A 19,018-nucleotide genomic window follows, 5' to 3' on the forward strand; every position below is an offset into this window, starting at 1 on the left:
CTTTACTAGATCGCAGGACCACCACATATGAAAGAAGTCACCCTCTTTCTTTTTACATTTCCAACAGGTCTTATCTCCGGTTTTGTACATTTTAGCTAATTTTGTTGGGGTGATGTACCAGCGGTACATCATCTTTTCCATGTTTTCTCGGAGGCCGACACATGCTGAGAATTTCATATCCTTGGTCCATAGTTTTTTCCATTTTTCATATTCTAAGGGGTGTCCTACGTCTATGGCCCACTTGATCATAACCTCTTTGACTTCCTCGTCCATAGTATCCCAATCTAGTAGTTGGTTATACATTTTGGTTAGAAGCTTAGACTTCCCTTCTATTATTTCTAACTGGAATTTGGATTTATTTTTACTTATTCCAGCTTTTTTATGTTCATTCCATAAAGAATTAATTTGGTGGAATTGTATCCACCCCGCTAGTTTATCTTTTAGCTCTTCATAAGGTCTAATTTCCCATCCTTTCTCAGATCTTTTCAAAAGTTCAGTGTCAGGGCTGCCACTCAGTCCCAGCTCACATAGGACCACGTTAGCCAGCGTTCAGGTTAAAAGAGTCTTTATTGGATTACAGCTTCCATTTCCAAACTGCAATATGCAGCCCTACTTCTTCTAGGTCAGACCGGCGAAGACCCGTCTGAGTCTCCGCCTCTAGCACACCAGCTTAATACCCTAGCCTTGCTCCACCTCCTGCGCCTTTCCCTCCGTCTCTGGGTCCTTCTGCCCCCCGGGGTCTCCTTTTTCCTACTCTCTTCTGACGCGGACCCCCCTGACCCTTCCGCCTCCTTGCGGCGGGCTTTGGGACCTGGTTCACTCTCTGGGCTGCTTACTGTGCCAGCTTCCGCTACATTTGAACTTGGCGCGCGCGCCCAACTCTCAACCTTCCTCTTGATCGTTTCGTCGCTCCCCGAGGTGGGCGTGACTACTCCTGACTCATGCCCTCCCTCCTTCTGAAAGCCTCCGGAACCCGATATCTGGTCCCCTTTCTCCCCGCTGTTCCCGTCTGGGTACGTGGGTCCCGATCTCCAACTGCTGCTCTCTGATTCCTCTCTGGACCCTTCTTCCTGGGGTGTCCCCCTGCTTTCCCCCCTTGCTCTGACTGCTGGCGCTCCCTTCTGGGAATCCTCGGACTCACTGGATAAGCTCGGCGATCTCGGTTCGTCATCCCCACTCATCTTTCCTTCGTATTCCTCCCCCTCGCTCTCTGTCTCCTCCCTTCTCTGCGTCTCTGCTTCTGAACCCCTGACATCCATCCCCCCCTCGAAGCCCCCCCTTCCCCCCTCCCCACTTTCAAGGGTGGTTGCAGGGTGCTCCATCATCACAGGAGTGAATGGCGGATACAGTTCGCTCCTCGTTGCTGGCCGCCAACTGAAGACCTCCGAGTCTTCCTCCTCGCGTTCGTCAACGGTGAGCTGCTCCGCCTCCATTTCAGTGCCGCCGTGCTCGAAACCGAGATCCTCCCCGCACACGTCCATGTCAGTCTCTGCGTCGGTCGCTTGACCTGGCATCTCCAGCCACCTCCGGCGCCACTGCTCCTCTGGCCGATCGTCCCACCAATACGAGGTGTCGGACGCCGAACCCTCCGGTGACCCCTCCGGGGAATGTGTGCGCTGTGCGGGCTCCCCGTCCGAGTCGAAGCCATGGAACGTGCTGGAGGAAAGTGTGGGCATGAACAACCAGTCGTCGAAGAAGCCTGCTGGCATGGGTCTGTGTGGGAAAAGGGCATGAAACTCGTCCTTGAGCAGGGGTTCCTCCAAAGCGTAGTCTGGCACCCAGCTATTAGCACTAGCCCGGGTGCCCTCCCTGGCTAGGAGGTATTCCACTCCGTCTTCCCCCCATCTGGAGTCCAAAATCTCCGTGACTTCGTTGATGGGGTCCTGCTGTGGCAATCTTCCCGCCTCCGACCGCTCCTGAGACGGACTCGGTGCTGTTCCTGGTTCCTGGAACCTGTGAGGTGTCCTGTAGGGAGTGAGCACCGACCTGTGGAACACCGGATGCATCCTGGAACCCTCCGGGAGCACCAGCCTGAAAGCTACTGGGTTGATCTGCGCTTCGACTTGGTATGGACCGAGTTGCTTGTGCCCCAACTTCTTTTTGGCTAACGATCTGGTCGGCACTGCGTGGGCTGCCAACCAGACCCAGTCTCCCACTCGGATCTCTTCGCCAACCCGCCTGTGCTTGTCCGCTTGCACCTTGTATGCGTGCTTCGCTAGCTCCAGCTGCCGTCGGAGTTGATCGTGGACCTCCTGCAACTCAGACGCGAAAGCGTCCGCCGTCTGCGGTTCCCCTTCCCCCACTCTGTCCAGTCCCGGGAAGGTTCTGGGATTCCTCCCATTGTTGGCGAAGAACGGTGTCACCCCTGTGGACACGTGCTTCGTGTTGTTGTAGGCGAACTCGGCGAGCGGCAGGTAATCCACCCACGTCGCAGGCTGTTGATTGGCATAGCATCTCAGGTACTGCTGCATGATGGCATTGACCCTCTCCGCTTGCCCGTTGGTCTGCGGGTGTCTCGCTGATGTCAGGTTGATTTTGACGTTCAGGAAGCCCATCAGCTTCTGCCAGAAATTCGAGATGAACTGGCGACCGCGGTCGGACAGTATAGACCGCGGCAGCCCGTGCACTTTGAACACGTGATCTATGAACAGTTTGGCTGTTTGTTCTGCCGTGGCCACCTTCGCACACGGTATGAAGTGTGCCATCTTGGTGAACAAGTCCACCACCACTAGTACAGCCGTCTTGCCTCTCGAGCTGGGTAGATCCGTGACAAAGTCCAGGGCCACCCTCTCCCACGGTTCAAACGGCGTTTGCAGCGGTTCGAGCAGTCCCGCCGGTGGTTTGTGCACCGGCTTGGCCCTCTGGCAGGTGTCGCACCTCGCGACGTAGTCCGCGACTTCCCCTCTCAGTCTGGGCCACCAAAAGTCCCTTGCGACTAATTCCACCGTTTTTTCCGTGCCAAAGTGCCCGGCCGTGGGTGCGTCGTGCAACTGCTGCAGTACCTTGGCGCGAAGTTCATCTCCAGGCACGTAGATGGCCCCTTTACGTAAGAGCAAGCCGTCCCGTATCTGGAACTCGTCGCTCTTCGCCGTGCCCTTGTGCACCTCGGCCATCTTCGCCTGCGCGAATGAGTCGTCCTGCAACGCCCGCCGCACCGCCTCCAGGTCTACTGTGGCTGAAGCGCACGCCCACGCTGTTGGCGCGAAGATGTGCATGGCTGCCGCTGGCGTCGCCTCTTCGAGGTATTGCGGTTTTCGGGACAGTGCATCCGCCATGATGTTGGTGTCGCCTGGGACGTACTCTATTCGGAAATCGAAGTCAGCAAAGAACTCCGCCCAACGTATCTGCCTCTGGTTCAGGAACTTCGCCGTGCGCCAGTGCTCCAGATTCTTGTGGTCCGTGCAGACCTGCACCGTGTGCTTGGCGCCGATCAGGAAGTGCCTCCATGCTTTGAATGCTGCATGAATGGCAAGCAACTCCCTGTCCCAGATGGTGTAGTTCTGCTCCGACTTGCTGAGCTTTCTGGAGTAGAACGCTCCCGGTCTCCAGACCCCCTGTGGGTCCCTCTGCAGCAGGACAGCTCCCACTGCTCTATCGGACGCGTCTGTCTCTACCCGCATCGGTCTGCTGGGGTCGATATGCAGCAGTTGCTCTTCCGACGCGAAGAGACGCTTGAGTGCCTGAAAGGACTGCTCTGCCTGCTCCGTCCAGATGAATTTCTTTTTCTTGGAGCTTAGCGTGTCCGTAATAGCCGCCGTCTGCATCGCGAACCCTTTGATAAACTTGCGATAGAAGTTGGCGAAGCCGACAAACCGCTGGACCTCCTTCCGGTTGCGCGGGCTCTTCCAATCCAACACCGCTCGCACCTTGGCGCTGTCCATGGCTAGCCCCTTGTCCGACAACTTGTAACCCAAGAAATCCACCTCCGTCGTGTCGAACTGGCACTTCTCCAGTTTGGCGTACAGTCTATGCTGCTGCAACCTCTCCAGCACCTCCCGAACGTCTTGGTCATGCGCTTGCTGCGACTCGGAGAATATCAGGATGTCATCCAGAAAGCAGACGCACTTCTTGTAGAGGAGTCCCGCCAACACATGATGCATGAAAGCTTGAAAACAGTGAGAACCGTTTTGCAATCCAAATGGCATCACTCTGTACTCGTAGGTGCCCAGAGGCGTGAACATGGCTGTCTTCCACTCATCGCCCTCCCTCATGCGGATGAGATTGTACGCCCCTCGCAGGTCCAACTTGGTAAACACGCGTCCCTTGCGCACCGTCGCCAGTAGGTCGTCAATCCTTTTTTTTTTTTAATAAATTTTTATTGGTTTTACAACATTTTTAAGAAAAACAAACAAACACAAAAAATGACAAACATACAAAATATTTTCAAAGATATTTTCATAAACCTCTTTTCTTGGACTTCCCCATACCCCCCCTCTCTGCATCCCAATGTCCATATTTGAACTAGCAACTCCCAATTGTTACTTTCTAATCTCTGTTATCTTAGTCCTCTTTTATTGTCTAACCTTGTATCCCTGTACCCTATTGCTTCTGGCAACCACAACATTTTAACATTCATTCAGTTTATAGTAGTCCTTAAGATAGCTTTTAAATTTTTTCCATTCTTCTTCCACCGTCTCTTTGCGTTGGTCACGGATTCTGCCTGTCATCTCAGCCAATGTCATATAGTCCATCACTTTCATCTGCCATTCTTCCAGAGTAGGTAAATCTTGTGTCTTCCAATACTTTGCGATGAGTATTCTTGCTGCTGTTGTGGCATACATAAAAAAATTTCTATCTTTCTTTGTCACCAATTGGCCGACAATGCCCAAGAGAAAGGCCTCTGGTTTTTTAGGAAATGTACATTTAAGTACCTTTTTCATTTCATTATAGATCATTTCCCAGAAGGCCTTTATCTTCGGGCATGTCCACCAAAGGTGATAGAAAGTACCTTCAGTCTCTTTACACTTCCAACATTTATTATCGGGCAAATGGTAGATTTTTGCCAGTTTGACTGGGGTCATGTACCACCTGTAAACCATTTTCATAATGTTTTCCTTCAAGGCATTACATGCCGTAAATTTGATACCGGTGTTCCATAACCATTCCCAGTCATCTGACATAATGTTGTGTCCAACATCCTGCGCCCACTTAATCATAGCAGATTTAACTGTTTCATCCTGTGTGTTCCATTTCAACAGCAAGTTATACATTCTAGATAAATTCTTAGTATTGGGTTCTAGCAATTCGGTCTCTAGTTTTGATTTCTCCACCTGGAAACCGATTTTCCTATCCTGTTTAAAAAATTCCATTATTTGGCGATATTGAAACCAATTTTCTACTTTGTGCTTCAATTTCTCCTGACTTTGTAGTTTAAACTTGTCTCCATCCTGTTCTAAAATTTCCCAATACTTCGGCCATCCGACCTCCATATTGAGTTTCTTCACTGCTTTAGCCTCCACTGGTGACACCCATCTAGGGGTTTTATTTTCCAATAGGTCTTTGTATCTTATCCAGACATTAAATAATGCTTTTCTAACAATGTGATTTTTAAAAGTACTGTTAACTTTGTCATACCAAAGATATGCATGCCAACCAAAAGCATTATTGAAACCTTCCAGATCCAAAATGTCCGTGTTCTCGAGGAGCATCCATTCTTTCAGCCAGCAAAAAGCTGCTGCCTCATAGTACAATTTTAGGTCCGGCAGGGCAAAACCCCCTCTTTCTTTAGCGTCAGTCAGTATTTTGAATTTAATTCGGGGCTTTTTGCCCTGCCAGACAAATTTCGAAATGTCTTTGTGCCACCTCTTAAAACATTCCATCTTGTCAAGAATCTGCAAGGTCTGAAACAAAAATAACATTCTAGGCAATACATTCATTTTAATTACTGCAATTCGGCCTAACATTGACAGTTTCAGATTTGACCATATTTCTAAATCTTTTTTAATCTCTGACCAACATTTTTCATAATTGTCCTTATACAAATTGACATTCTTAGGTGTTAAATAAACCCCTAGGTATTTGACCTTCTTGACCACTGTCAAACCTGTTTCCTCCTGAAATTTCTCCTTTTCCATATCTGTTAGGTTTTTCCCTAAAACTTTAGTCTTTTGCTTATTCAACTTAAATCCAGCTACCTGGCCAAATTGTTGTATTATTTCTAAGACCCTTTTCGTACTAGTGTTTGGCTCTTGCAAAGTCAATACTAGGTCATCTGCATACGCTCTTAACTTATAATGTTTAGCTCCGACCTGCACACCTTTGACCTGCTGGTCATTTCTTATCATATTCAGCAACACCTCCAGAACCGAAATGAAAAGTAATGGGGAAATTGGGCACCCCTGTCGTGTTCCTTTTTCTATCTTAAGTTCCTCAGTCACAACATTATTTACAATCAGTTTAGCTTTTTGTTCAGAATATATTGCAGCCATACCATTCTCAAAACCCTGGCCTACCCCCATCCCATGAAGATTCTTCCTCATAAAACTCCAAGAGATGTTATCAAAGGCTTTCTCCGCGTCCACAAAGATCAATACTGCTTTAGTGTTTATATTCACCTCCAGCTTTTCCAAGATATCTATTACATTCCTTACATTGTCTGCTAGGTGTCTTTTAGGGAGAAAGCCTGCTTGGTCTTTATGAATCTTCTCCATCAAAACTCTTTTAAATCTTTTTGCCAAAATGTCTGCAAAAATTTTGTAATCCACATTAAGGAGTGATATTGGGCGGTAGTTCTTGAGTTGGGTCTTTTCAGTCTCTGACTTTGGTATGAGTGAAATATATGCCTCTTTCCACGATTCAGGTGCCCTTTTTCCCTCAAGAATCTCATTACAAACTTCTCTTAGTGGTTGAATCAGCCATTCCTTCAGCGATTTGTAGTATCTAGAAGTCAGTCCATCTGGTCCCGGAGATTTGCCCAGTTGCATATTCTGAATGGCAGCCTCTATCTCTTGTTCTGAGATTCTCTGGTTCAAGTCCATCTTACTTTGCTGAGAGATGTTTTGTAATCCATATCTTCCAAGGAATTTGTCTATATCTTCTTCATTTTGCGGGCCTTGGGTGTAGAGTTTTTTGAAATAACTTAAAAAGCAATTTCTAATTTCATTGGGTTTAGATATGTTCTTTCCATCCACCTCTAGGCTTGTAACTGTATTTAGTTTCTGCCTTTTCTTCAATTGCCATGCCAAAAGTTTGCCACATTTATTTGCTGATTCAAAAGTCTTTTGCTTCATTTGCTTTATCTTCCATTCAATCTCTTGGTTCATCAATTCCATATATTGAGTTTGATATAACTTGATCTCTCTTAAAATGTCCTGAGACTTTGGTTTTGTTCTTAATTTCCTCTCTCCTTCCTTTATCATTTCCAAGATCTTCTCTTTTTTCTCATTTTGTTTTTTCCTCTTTATTGAATTTTGTTGAATCAAAAATCCTCTCATAACCGCTTTACTTGCGTCCCAGATCACTCTTTTCTCCACGTCGGTCCTCAAATTTATTTCAAAATAGTCTTTTAGGGTCTTTTGGGCCTTCGTGAGAATCTCCTTATCTCGAAAGAGGGTGTCATTCATTCTCCATCTAAATTGACCAGTTATTGTGAGTTTCATCTCCATCTTCACGGCGTTATGGTCGGAGCAAGTTTTTGGGCAGATTTCCACTTTCTTAATCTTTGGAGCCAGTCCACTAGTAACCCAGATTTGGTCAATTCTGGTCCAGGTCATCATTGCTTGGGAGAAAAAGGTTCCCTCTCTCTCCAGAGGGTTCCTTGTTCTCCAAATGTCTATCAAGTCCATGTTTTCTGTCATTTCGAAAAAAGTCTTAGGGAGTCTCCCTTCTTTAGTGACTGTTAGTCTTTGTGCCTTGTCCATATTAGTGGAGACCACGCCATTCATGTCTCCCATGATTATCATATTGTAATCCAGATAATCCGTCAAAGTTTCATGAAGTCTCTTAAAGAAGTCAGATTTGCCTTCATTTGGTGCATAAATTCCAACAACTAAAAATTTTTCTCCTTGTACTTGTATCTCCACAGCCAGATATCTCCCTTGTTCATCTTTGAATATCATTTTTGGAGCCCATTTCTCCTTCACATATATTACCACTCCTCTCTTCTTAACTTTGTCTGATGAAATAAATTCTTGTCCTAGCCTTTTATTTGTGAGTAATCTCCTGTGGGCTCTGGTTATGTGAGTTTCTTGTAAACATATCAAGTCCAGTTGTTCTCTGTTCAAAATATGAAATACTTGTCTTCTCTTCAAAGGCCCATTCAGTCCATTACAATTCCAACTAAGGAATTGCAAAGCCATCTTGTTATTTTCTTAAGGCTCCTCCAACAGCTCCAAGTTGTTGCTCTTCTTCTGATGGTGGTGGTTTTTGTCCAAACGAGAGATTCAGGATATCCAGTGCTCTCCTCTGTTCTGCAAGTACGTCCACAGTCCCCTTCTGTAGGTCCTCCTGGTATCTTGCCAAAAATTTGTCTTTATCTTGAATTGTCTTTATTTTCACTTTCTTTGCCTTGTAGTCGAATGACAGTCCTTGTGGGAACTCCCACCTGAAGCGGATAGAATTTTTCTTTAACAAAAGAACCAAATCCTTGTAGAAGTTTCTTAAATCCAAAATGTATTTTGGTATGTCTTTAAAGATCTGTACAGCTGAATTTCCAATTTGCAAGGCCTTTTCAAAGTGTAGTCCTAAAATTTTATCTCTTTCCTCCTTAGATCTGAGTGTGATCAGACAATCTCTCGGTGTCTTTCTATCTTGCTTTTTACCCAGTCTAAAGGCAGTTGTGATTTTGAATTCGTCTTCCTCAAGGTCCCAGCAATCCGCAAACTCCCGTGTCAAATATTCCACAAGGTTGTCTCTTTCATTCTCCGGAATCAGTCTTAATTTTAAGTTTCTCTCTTTCCTCTGTAACTCCCACAAGGCCAAAGTTGCATCATGCTCATAGACCTTCTTGGCAAGTGGCTCTAATTTCTCCTGCGTCTCTCCAGCAGTGGCTTTGGCCTCTTCGGCAATTTGACGCGTGGTAGCGTTTTCCTCGACCAGTTTGTTTATAGATTCTGTATTCTGGTTTAATCTTGTTGATATTTCTGTTAATTTTTGTGTGTTCTCTGAAGTCTGTTTTGTCAGAGACTCCAGAGTCTGGTTTATCTTAAGCAAGGCTTCTGTCACAGCTTCCATAGAAACGGCTGCTCCTTTGTCTTGTCCTGTTGTTCCAGCTAATCCGGCTGTTGCGCCTGAGATTGAGCCTCTTTTCTTTGCTTGTTGCAGCTGCAACAGTTGTTGTTGTTGTTGTTGCTTGGTCTTGGCTCTTGTAGCTATCTCTTCTTGTGGTCCACTCATGTCAAGGTCAATTCCCACGGGATTTATTCTCCCTTGGAAAATTCCACTGTCTTAGGCCGTGCCGGACTTTACTTTATCCTCTAGAGGGAGCAAATCAAAATGGCCATAGAAGGAAGTTTCCAAATACAAGAACAAAGGAGACAGTCCAAGATGTAGAAAGAAAGGAGATTAACCCAGTCAAAGTCAATGTTGCTAAAGTCTTATAACTTCCAATTGCCACAGTTACCCAGTATACTGTTTATACTGTTTCTTCTTATAACGTACCAAAGTCAGGCACTGTGGAAACTTTGTATCAAGGTGTCACTTCACAGGGAAAAGTCAGCTCAGTGTACTAAAAAGGCAGACCGTTTCAAGCTTTCAAATAGATGAGATAGCAGAGGTTTTTTCCTCCAAATAAATCATGCAGTTATTAGTCGAATTCACCTCCCCTCTGCCCTGCTTGCTAGAGGGGAGATCAAGGGTCTAAATGTCCGGTTTATATGATCAAAGAGCAGGTCTAAACGGATGCAAGTTTAGAGTTCCGTTGCTTTCACTTTCATGCAGTCGGGGGGAGGCAGACTTCCTTTGTTTAAATCTCCCCGTTTTTAGCCCAATTTCTGAAATTTAAAGGGTCCCGATTGTTTTCCAGCTCTTACTCACGGGAATTCAGTCCAGATTTTCTTTTCAGGAAGGAATCGGCGCTCTCCGCTTATGGCGACGCGGCTTCACTTCGCAGGCTGGGTAGCGACTCTCAGCACCGCGCTCTCTCCCGATGTCGATCCGTAGCCTTTAAAAAGGCTCTTTCACGGTACCGGGGGGCGCGAAGGTGCCCACCGAGTCTCCTTGTTCTCAGGCTTCAGCGCCTGAGATTTTAGGGGTCCCCCGCTCGCCGTAGCGGGTAAGACCCGAACTTGCGAAGCAGTCCTTCTCCGGAGCTCGGAGGCAGGACCGCCATTAAGCGCTGGCACCGACCGGAAGTCTCAGTAGGTCGTCAATCCTGGGCATGGGGAAATCAGAGGGCTTGGTCATCTTGTTCAAGAGGCGAAAATCCACCACCAGCCTCTTTTGGGGCGTGTCCTTCTTCTTCACAAAGAAAACAGGACTGCCCCCTACTGCCCTGGACTCCCGGATGAAACCGCGCTCCAAATTGTGATCTATGAACTGTTTGAGTTCCTGTAGTTCATCCTCAGACATGGAATACAGCCTCCCCTTCGGTAGCGTCGCCCCTGGTAGGAGGTCAATCTTGCAGTCATATTGCCTGTGCGGTGGTAACTTGTCTGCCTCCTTCTCGCAGAAGACCTCCAGAAAGTCTGCGTATTTGTGGGGGACTGCTTGCAACGTTCCCAACTGCAGTTGTGATTCCTCCTCCTCTCCCTCCTGTCCGGGCAGGATGCAGTGTTCTGCGCAGTAAGAGGAGCCGAAGATCAGCTGTCGCTGGTACCAAGCCAGTGTCGGACTGTGCCTGTCCAGCCAACTCATGCCCAACACAATGGGTGTGTCCGACAGTCGTGTGACGTTAAAACTGATGACTTCCCTGTGGTTGCCAAGGCGCATCACCATTGGCGGCGTTTGCTTCACCACCTGCCCCCCCAGCAACTCTCTGCCATCCACTGTGACGACTTGCAGGGGCAGAGTGGCCGGCAATAGCTGTATAGCGTGCTGCTCCACAAAATCCTGTGCTATAAAGTCTGCGTTGCTTCCAGAATCCACAGAAAGCGGGACTTCGATAGTGACGCCATCGGGCAGCTGGAGAGATGCTGTGAGTTGCACTACTGGTTTGGGTGGGAGGGGGTCTGTGGGTTGCAAGATCGCTGGGGACTGCTTCAGTGATGCGTCTGGCTGGGCCCCAGTGCCTCTGTCTCCAGCCAGACATCGTCGTTTCCCTGCTGGTGTTCGCTGTGTTGCGTGGCCGCTTTCACCGTTGCGGAGGCTGCAGTGTGCTTGGAGCTCCTCTGGGGACACTCTTTCGCCAAGTGTTGAGAGCTGTCGCATATATAACACTTCCTGGTCCCTCTAGGAGGTTTAGTCTTGACTGCCGCCGGTGCAGGGGCTCTGGTAGCTGACTGAGCCCTGGCTCCTCCCACCTCCATAGGTTCCACTCCCCCTCCTGGCGGAGGTGTAGATTGCGCACGCGTAGCGTCCCTGGGAACGAAAGAGAAACTTCTCGCTGCTTCGCGCCCTCCACGTCCTTCGTCTCTGCACCACGGACGTTCTTCCAGCCTCACCCCCACAGTCAGCGCCCTTTGGACCACCTCCTGCGTGCTCCGGGGCCTCTCCCCCCTCGCAATTTCGTCTTTAACAGCACTGCTTAATCCCTCCCAGAAGAGGTCTCTGACTGGGGGCGAATCCCGGTCCCATTCCAAGGCACTGACCAGCGCAAAAAAGCGGGCGTGATACTGGCGTACGCTCGCCCTCCCTTGTTTCAGTCCATGAATCTCCCGTCGGGCAAGATCCACGTCAATGGTAGATAAAAAGCACGCATCCATCGCTTTGATAAAGGCATCTGCATTCTGAAGCGCCGGATCTTTATCCCTCCACAAATTGCGTAGCCACGCTTTAGCATCCCCATGCAAATGGGATAGTATAAACCCCACTTTCTCTTCCTCATCCCTAAAGTCTTTCGCCAGCAGTTGCAGTGCGCACATTACGTCTGCTCGAAAATTGGGGTACTGTTGTAAATTCCCATCGAAGTGAGCCACAAGCCCTCCTGCTCTCCGTGCCAACCCAACCCCCTCCGGTCTGGGTCCTGGCTGCCCATGCTTAACCAATGCTTCAAACCTGGCGTGGAGATCTCTGTAGGCGGCTGCCGCATCCTCCTCCCTTTTCTTGGATGCCTGTACCTCCGCGTTCAATTGGGTCACTGCCTGTTGCAGCGCTGAAATTTTCTCTGCTTCCGTCATCTCTGCCAACCGTTGTGAGCTCGCTCCCAAACACCAATTTCCTCCTCTCACTGCTTCTGCCTCCGCTGCGAGGTATCAGGTGTCCGAAGCTTAAAGGAGACGGGTCTTACTGTCAGGGCTGCCACTCAGTCCCAGCTCACATAGGACCACGTTAGCCAGCGTTCAGGTTAGAAGAGTCTTTATTGGATTACAGCTTCCATTTCCAAACTGCAATATGCAGCCCTACTTCTTCTAGGTCAGACCGGCGAAGACCCGTCTGAGTCTCCGCCTCTAGCACACCAGCTTAATACCCTAGCCTTGCTCCACCTCCTGCGCCTTTCCCTCCGTCTCTGGGTCCTTCTGCCCCCCGGGTCTCCTTTTTCCTACTCTCTTCTGACGCGGACCCCCCTGACCCTTCCGCCTCCTTGCGGCGGGCTTTGGGACCTGGTTCACTCTCTGGGCTGCTTACTGCGCCAGCTTCCGCTACATTTGAACTTGGCGCGCGCGCCCAACTCTCAACCTTCCTCTTGATCGTTTCGTCGCTCCCCGAGGTGGGCGTGACTACTCCTGACTCATGCCCTCCCTCCTTCTGAAAGCCTCCGGAACCCGATATCTGGTCCCCTTTCTCCCCGCTGTTCCCGTCTGGGTACGTGGGTCCCGATCTCCAACTGCTGCTCTCTGATTCCTCTCTGGACCCTTCTTCCTGGGGTGTCCCCCTGCTTTCCCCCCTTGCTCTGACTGCTGGCGCTCCCTTCTGGGAATCCTCGGACTCACTGGATAAGCTCGGCGATCTCGGTTCGTCATCCCCACTCATCTTTCCTTCGTATTCCTCCCCCTCGCTCTCTGTCTCCTCCCTTCTCTGCGTCTCTGCTTCTGAACCCCTGACATTCAGCATACGTCCATCTTCTACCTTCCATATTCACTTTTTTAATTGCCAGAATATCTATGGGTGACAGCCATAATGGAGTATCTTTTTCTACCAAGTTCTTGCATCTGTTCCACACTTCCAACAGTGCTCCTCTTATAATATGATTAGAAAAACTTTTATGTACTCTTCCCTTATCTTGCCATAGGTAAGCATGCCACCCAAATCTAGCATTGAAACCCTCCAAGTCCAGCAAGTCGGTGTTGTCCAGAACTATCCATTCCTTCACCCAGCATAAACACGAGGCCTCATAATATAATTGTAAATTCGGGAGCGCAAACCCACCTCTGTCTCTTTTATCAGTGAGCAACTTATATTTAATTCTGGCCCTTTTACCCTGCCAGATAAATCTGGAAAGGGTCCTCTGCCAGTTCTTAAACATTGTTGTGCCCCTGATTACCGGGATGTTTTGAAATAGGAATATCATTTTGGGGAGGATGTTCATCTTGATGGCAGCCATTCTCCCCTCCCATGAGAGGTGTAATCTACTCCAACTGTCTAGATCTCTTTTGCATTCTCTCCACGTCCTGTTGTAGTTGTCCTCAACCAAATTTATATTTTTCGTTGAAAGCCAAATACCCAAATACTTAACCTTTTTTGATATCTTTATCCCAGATTCTAATTCCATTCTATTTTTTGATTGTTCGTCTAAGTTCTTTACCAACATTTTTGTTTTTATTTTGTTCAATTTGAACCCAGATAGCTTCCCAAATTCCTCCATTACATCGATGACTGTATTTATCCTCTCTAGAGGTTCTTCTATTGATATTACTAGATCGTCAGCGTAGGCCTTGACTTTATATTCTTTTTTGCCTATCTTAATCCCTCTTATATCCGAAGTTCCTCTAATCTTATTCAGTATAACCTCCAAGACCATAATGAATAACAGGGGTGATAATGGACACCCCTGCCTTGTACCTTTTGTAATCTTAAATGAGGTTGTTAAGTTACCATTAATGATAAGTTTCGCTTTTTGGTTTGAGTAGATTGCTCTAATTCCTTCTAAGAATGGCCCTCTTATTCCTATCCTCTCCATACATTTAATAAGGAATTGCCAGGAAACATTATCGAAGGCCTTTTCGGCATCTATAAAGATTAGGGCGGCAGGGATATCGATCCTGAGATCCAGATATTCGATTATATTAACTACATGCCTCACATTCTCCTTTATCTGCCTGCCAGGCAGGAATCCGGCTTGGTCTTTGTGGATTACTCTACTCAAGTATTTCTTTAATCTATTTGCCATTATTCCTGCGAAGATCTTGTAATCATTATTGAGCAATGATATTGGTCTGTAATTTGATATGTTAAGCGTATCTGAGCCTACTTTAGGTATTAGAGTGATATGTGCCTCTCTCCACGAATCAGGCATTTCCCCTCCTTGTAGTATGTTGTTAATTACACTACAGAGTACCGGGGTCAGGTGTTCCTCTAGGGTTTTGTAATATTTTTGGGAGAGGCCATCTGGGCCAGGGGCTTTTCCAGGTTTCATTTTTTTGATTGCCTCCCTGACCTCATCCATAGTTACTGGTTCGTTTAACACTATCTTTTCCTCATCTGACAGGTCTTCTTTCCCATTCCTTTCTAAATACCTTCCTATCTCATTTGCATCTTCTGCCTCCTTCTTTTTGTACAAGTTTTCATAGTATTGGAGGAACTTTCCCTTAATCTCACTGGGATCCTCTATTATTTGATCTTCGAATTTAATTTTATTAATCACCTTTTGTTTTTTCTTTTTCCTCAATTGCCACGCTAGCAGCTTACCAGTTTTATTTGCTGATTCGAAGTACCTTTGTTTCATCGTCTTTATTCCCCACTCTATTTCGTGATTCAGCAGGGTTGAGTATTGGGTTTGTAATAATTTGTAGATCTGATTATACCTCTCATCCCCAGGGTTTGTTGTTAATTTGTCCTCTACTTCTTTTAATTGCTTGACTAGCTCTTCCTTCTTTACTTCTCTCAAATTCTTCCTGTATTTGTTCTGTTGGATCAGAAAACCTCTAAGGACTGCTTTGCTAGCATCCCAGACCACATTAATTTTAGTTTCCTTATGTAGGTTATGGACAAAATACTCTTTCAACACATTCTTTGCCTTATCAGTGATCTCATCCTGTTCCAGTAAATAATCGTTCATCCTCCATCTGTACGGGCCTGATGGAGTGCCTTTTATTTCCAGAAGGATTGAATTATGGTCCGATAGTGTTCTGGGTTCTATTATACACCTCCCCGCTCTCAGCGTAAGCTCCCTGGAGACCCAGATCTGGTCTATTCTACCCCAGCTCTGGTGTACCCCAGAGAAATGGGTAAACTGTTTACCGGTAGGGTTTTTATATCTCCAGATGTCTATTAGATCTAAATTTTCTTGGAGATCGTCAAAGGTTTTTGGTAGTTTCCCCTGCTTCCCTTTCCTTCTTTTTTCACTTCTGTCAATATTGGGTTCAGGGACTCCATTCAGGTCCCCTAGTAAAATTAATTTGTAATTTTCTAATTCTAATAATATTTGTTCCAGTTTTTTAAAGAACTCAGATTTATTTGTATTAGGGGCGTATATCGATACTACATTGAATCTTTCCCCTTGATGAGTAATTTGGATCCCTAGGATCCTCCCCTCCTCATCTTTACATATTATTTTGGGTTCCAATTTCTCTTTAGCATAAATGACCAGCCCTCTCTTTTTATTCACCTCTGAGTTAATAAACTCCTTTCCCAGCTTTTTGTTAATCAATATATGTTTGTGTTTTTTGGCCACATGGGTCTCTTGGCAGCACACCACATCACATTTTTTATTTTTCAAGACTTTCACTATTTTATTTCTTTTTAATTTCTCATTTAGACCGTTAACATTCCATGTTAAAAAAGTTAAAGACATTATTTAGGAAAAGCGTAGCGTTTATATCCGATTTTCAGTTCTTTATTTCTTCCTCTTCCTCTGTTTCCTCTCCTTCCGCTGCGCTTTCCCCCTCCTCCTCCTCTCCTTCTCCCTCCCCCTCCCCTCTCTGTAGCCTCACCCTCCCCCCTCCCTCACCTCCCCCCTCCCTAGCATCCTTCCTATCTGATATTCCATTCTCCTTTTTAGTTAGCTCCTTCTCGTATCTTCTCAGGAACTTCTCTACCTCCAGAGAACTGGTCAGTTTAAATCTCTTGTCCTTGAAGAAAAAAGCAATTCCCTCTGGGAATTCCCATCTGTATTGAATGTTATTCCTTCTCAGGACACCTCAGGACACCTATTATGTGTCTGTAACCTTCCCTCTTACGTAGTAACCTGACCGGGATCTCTTTCAGGACAATTATTGGTCTACCGCCTATTATTAGTTTTTTGTGGTAACTTGTTTTAAGTATCAAATTCCTCATTCCTATTGAGTTAAATATTACTAGGCAATCCCCTATGGATTTCCTAGTTTTGTTCTGTTGTGTTCTCATTTTAATCCTAAAAGCGTTTTCTATTGTATACACAGTGTTGCCCTTATCAATGATTATCAATGAGCTGGCATCTATAGCTCTGGGTTGGGGAAACTGTGGCCTTCCAGATGTTGCTGAACTCAAAGTCCCATCATCCCTTGATCTTGGGCCACTTGATTCCAACAAGTGATGTGCGACAAATTCTCCACCCCACTAGAAATGAAAATACACACCCATTATCATAAGTGCACAATTATCAATGTAGTCTATACATTGTTTAAATCTTCCAAGCTATTTAAATTCATATAGTTCTGCATGAAGGGTCAAAGATCCTGGTTTTAAAATGAACTGTACAGAGAGGAGATGGGCATAGCTCAGAAACCCATCCCCTTTACCAAATATTTTCCAAGCTGGTCACTAGGCTTCTGGTTGGCTGCCATGAGAAAAGGATGCTGGACCAAATGGACCTTTGGCCTGGTCAAGCAGGGCTCTTCTTGTTTTCTAGTAAGTCTACGAAAGACCTCTGCATGGCACTTCTTTACTGAGCCGCTGCCTGTTAGAGCAAGCAAAGCCCTACCATTGTATGCAGTGTGAAATGGCACAAGACATTTTGCCGTCTGAGTCAAAGCAGAAAACAGGGTCTCCACACGCACTCTTACTCTGTTAAGGTTCGCAAGGCTGACTAGGTTATTTTGGCACATGAGGCAGAAAATGCTATAGGTGCCTCTCTCACTCCAGTCCCTGGCAAAACAAATAAAAGACTAACCCTTTGCCACCTTTTCATGGCACCCAAAATCAGCTGCAAGTGGCTGTCTCACTCTGTCTAATGATAGGGCCGGTCCTGCCATGGCCCCACTTTCACAACTCAGCTGCTATGGAAAAAAGGAGCCCCAGAATCAGAATCAAACATTTTCTGCAACTAGTTCCAGATCTCCTTTACCTTCTCTTTTATATACCACTATCCCTGTGTGCTTTTAGATGCACCTGTTCCGTCAGTGCTATAAATGTGGGGCATCATATTTTTGTACATTGTGCTGAACATGACACCTGACGAAATGGCTATCGCATGTAGAAAAAGCACCATGATGCAGAACATCTGAATATATATATATATTTAAATCAGATACCTGAAATATTAGTGGCAGATTAATTTTAACAAGAACTTTAAAAAATCACTTTTCAAAGTGATGTGGAAATATGGACAACTAATAATTTCTCCTCTGAACCCTTATGCCTGTATGGAGTTTGTAATCAAAATATTGCTCACATTATCTCTCTGTGTGTGTTTAAGGGCAGGTGTTCTTTATAAACATCAATTCAATTATTTTGAGTGAACTGAAAAGCCTGATCATGTCTTTCAAATAATAAGCATCGGCAAAAGAAGCTGATACACGAGAACATGATTTGCTGATTCTTATGACATATATCTAGACAGGCAATGTAAAGTAAGTCATTGCTGACATATTCCTCTAAAATAATACAATCCTGTATTGAGAATGTTAATCTAAGAGGAGACAGGTGGTATAAAACCATGGCAACAGGAGTGGGCAGTGAAGAACAGATCACTCCATATGTATCATTTGATCCTTCATGCAATGTAAAGTAGTCTCTTAATATAGAGATAATCATAGTAAATCCACCCTCCTCGCTAGCCTTTCTGTTTGTCTTGTTCTATTTCACTAGGATAGCTGGCCACACATAGATATAGGGTGGATAGTAAGTAATAAATACAGATGGAAATGCAGGAAGGTTCTAACCTAGCCTTATTCCTCATGGATGTACACACAACTGAGCAGGGTATTTCTTTTTCAAGAGTGGATAAAACAGATACAGAGATGGCAGCATAAAGCAGCTCTACAATCAATCTAATCCAACGTTAAACGTGATTCCAAGAAATTTAGAACTTGCATTTAACTTTTAAAAATGTCCAGATTAGCATATGCTGGTTACTAGCAATTTGACATTTTCTGCATTCATTATTTTCAGCTGTGGATGAATGCCTGGATTTGGCCGATCAAATCTCAGTTTAACAAACCAAGATAGGAATGAGTCTCCTGCTGTTGTGGGTTTGCTCCTCCCTTCATGCAAGCAGGGAACCAAGCTAGAAAGGTGCAGTTCAGCACAGCTTCCTCTTATCCCTATGGAATGCTGCAAAATCATATCAATTATTTTATTGGCCTCATGTTAACCTAGGCCTCAGTGTGATGCACAACACACACATATATATCACATAGCTAGTCTTAATACAGCATAAGCTTTTGAAAGTTGCATGCTACTTCCTGAGATGTCAGAAGCAGGACTGAGAACAGAGAGGACTTTCTGTTTCCAGAGTCATCTTGGCATAAGTAAGTGGAGAGGGGAAAGGAAAGCTACAGGCTGAAAGCCGTCTTCCCCAGCCTGGCCTGCTTCAGATGTTGTTGTGCACCAACTCCAATCATCCCTGATCATCAGCCACGTTGGATGGGATCAATTGGAGTTGGACACCAACAGCATCTGGAAGGCA

The sequence above is a fragment of the Podarcis bocagei genome (assembly GCF_964188305.1).
Source record: "Podarcis bocagei genome assembly, chromosome: 3".
NCBI classification, from domain to species: domain Eukaryota; kingdom Metazoa; phylum Chordata; class Lepidosauria; order Squamata; family Lacertidae; genus Podarcis; species Podarcis bocagei.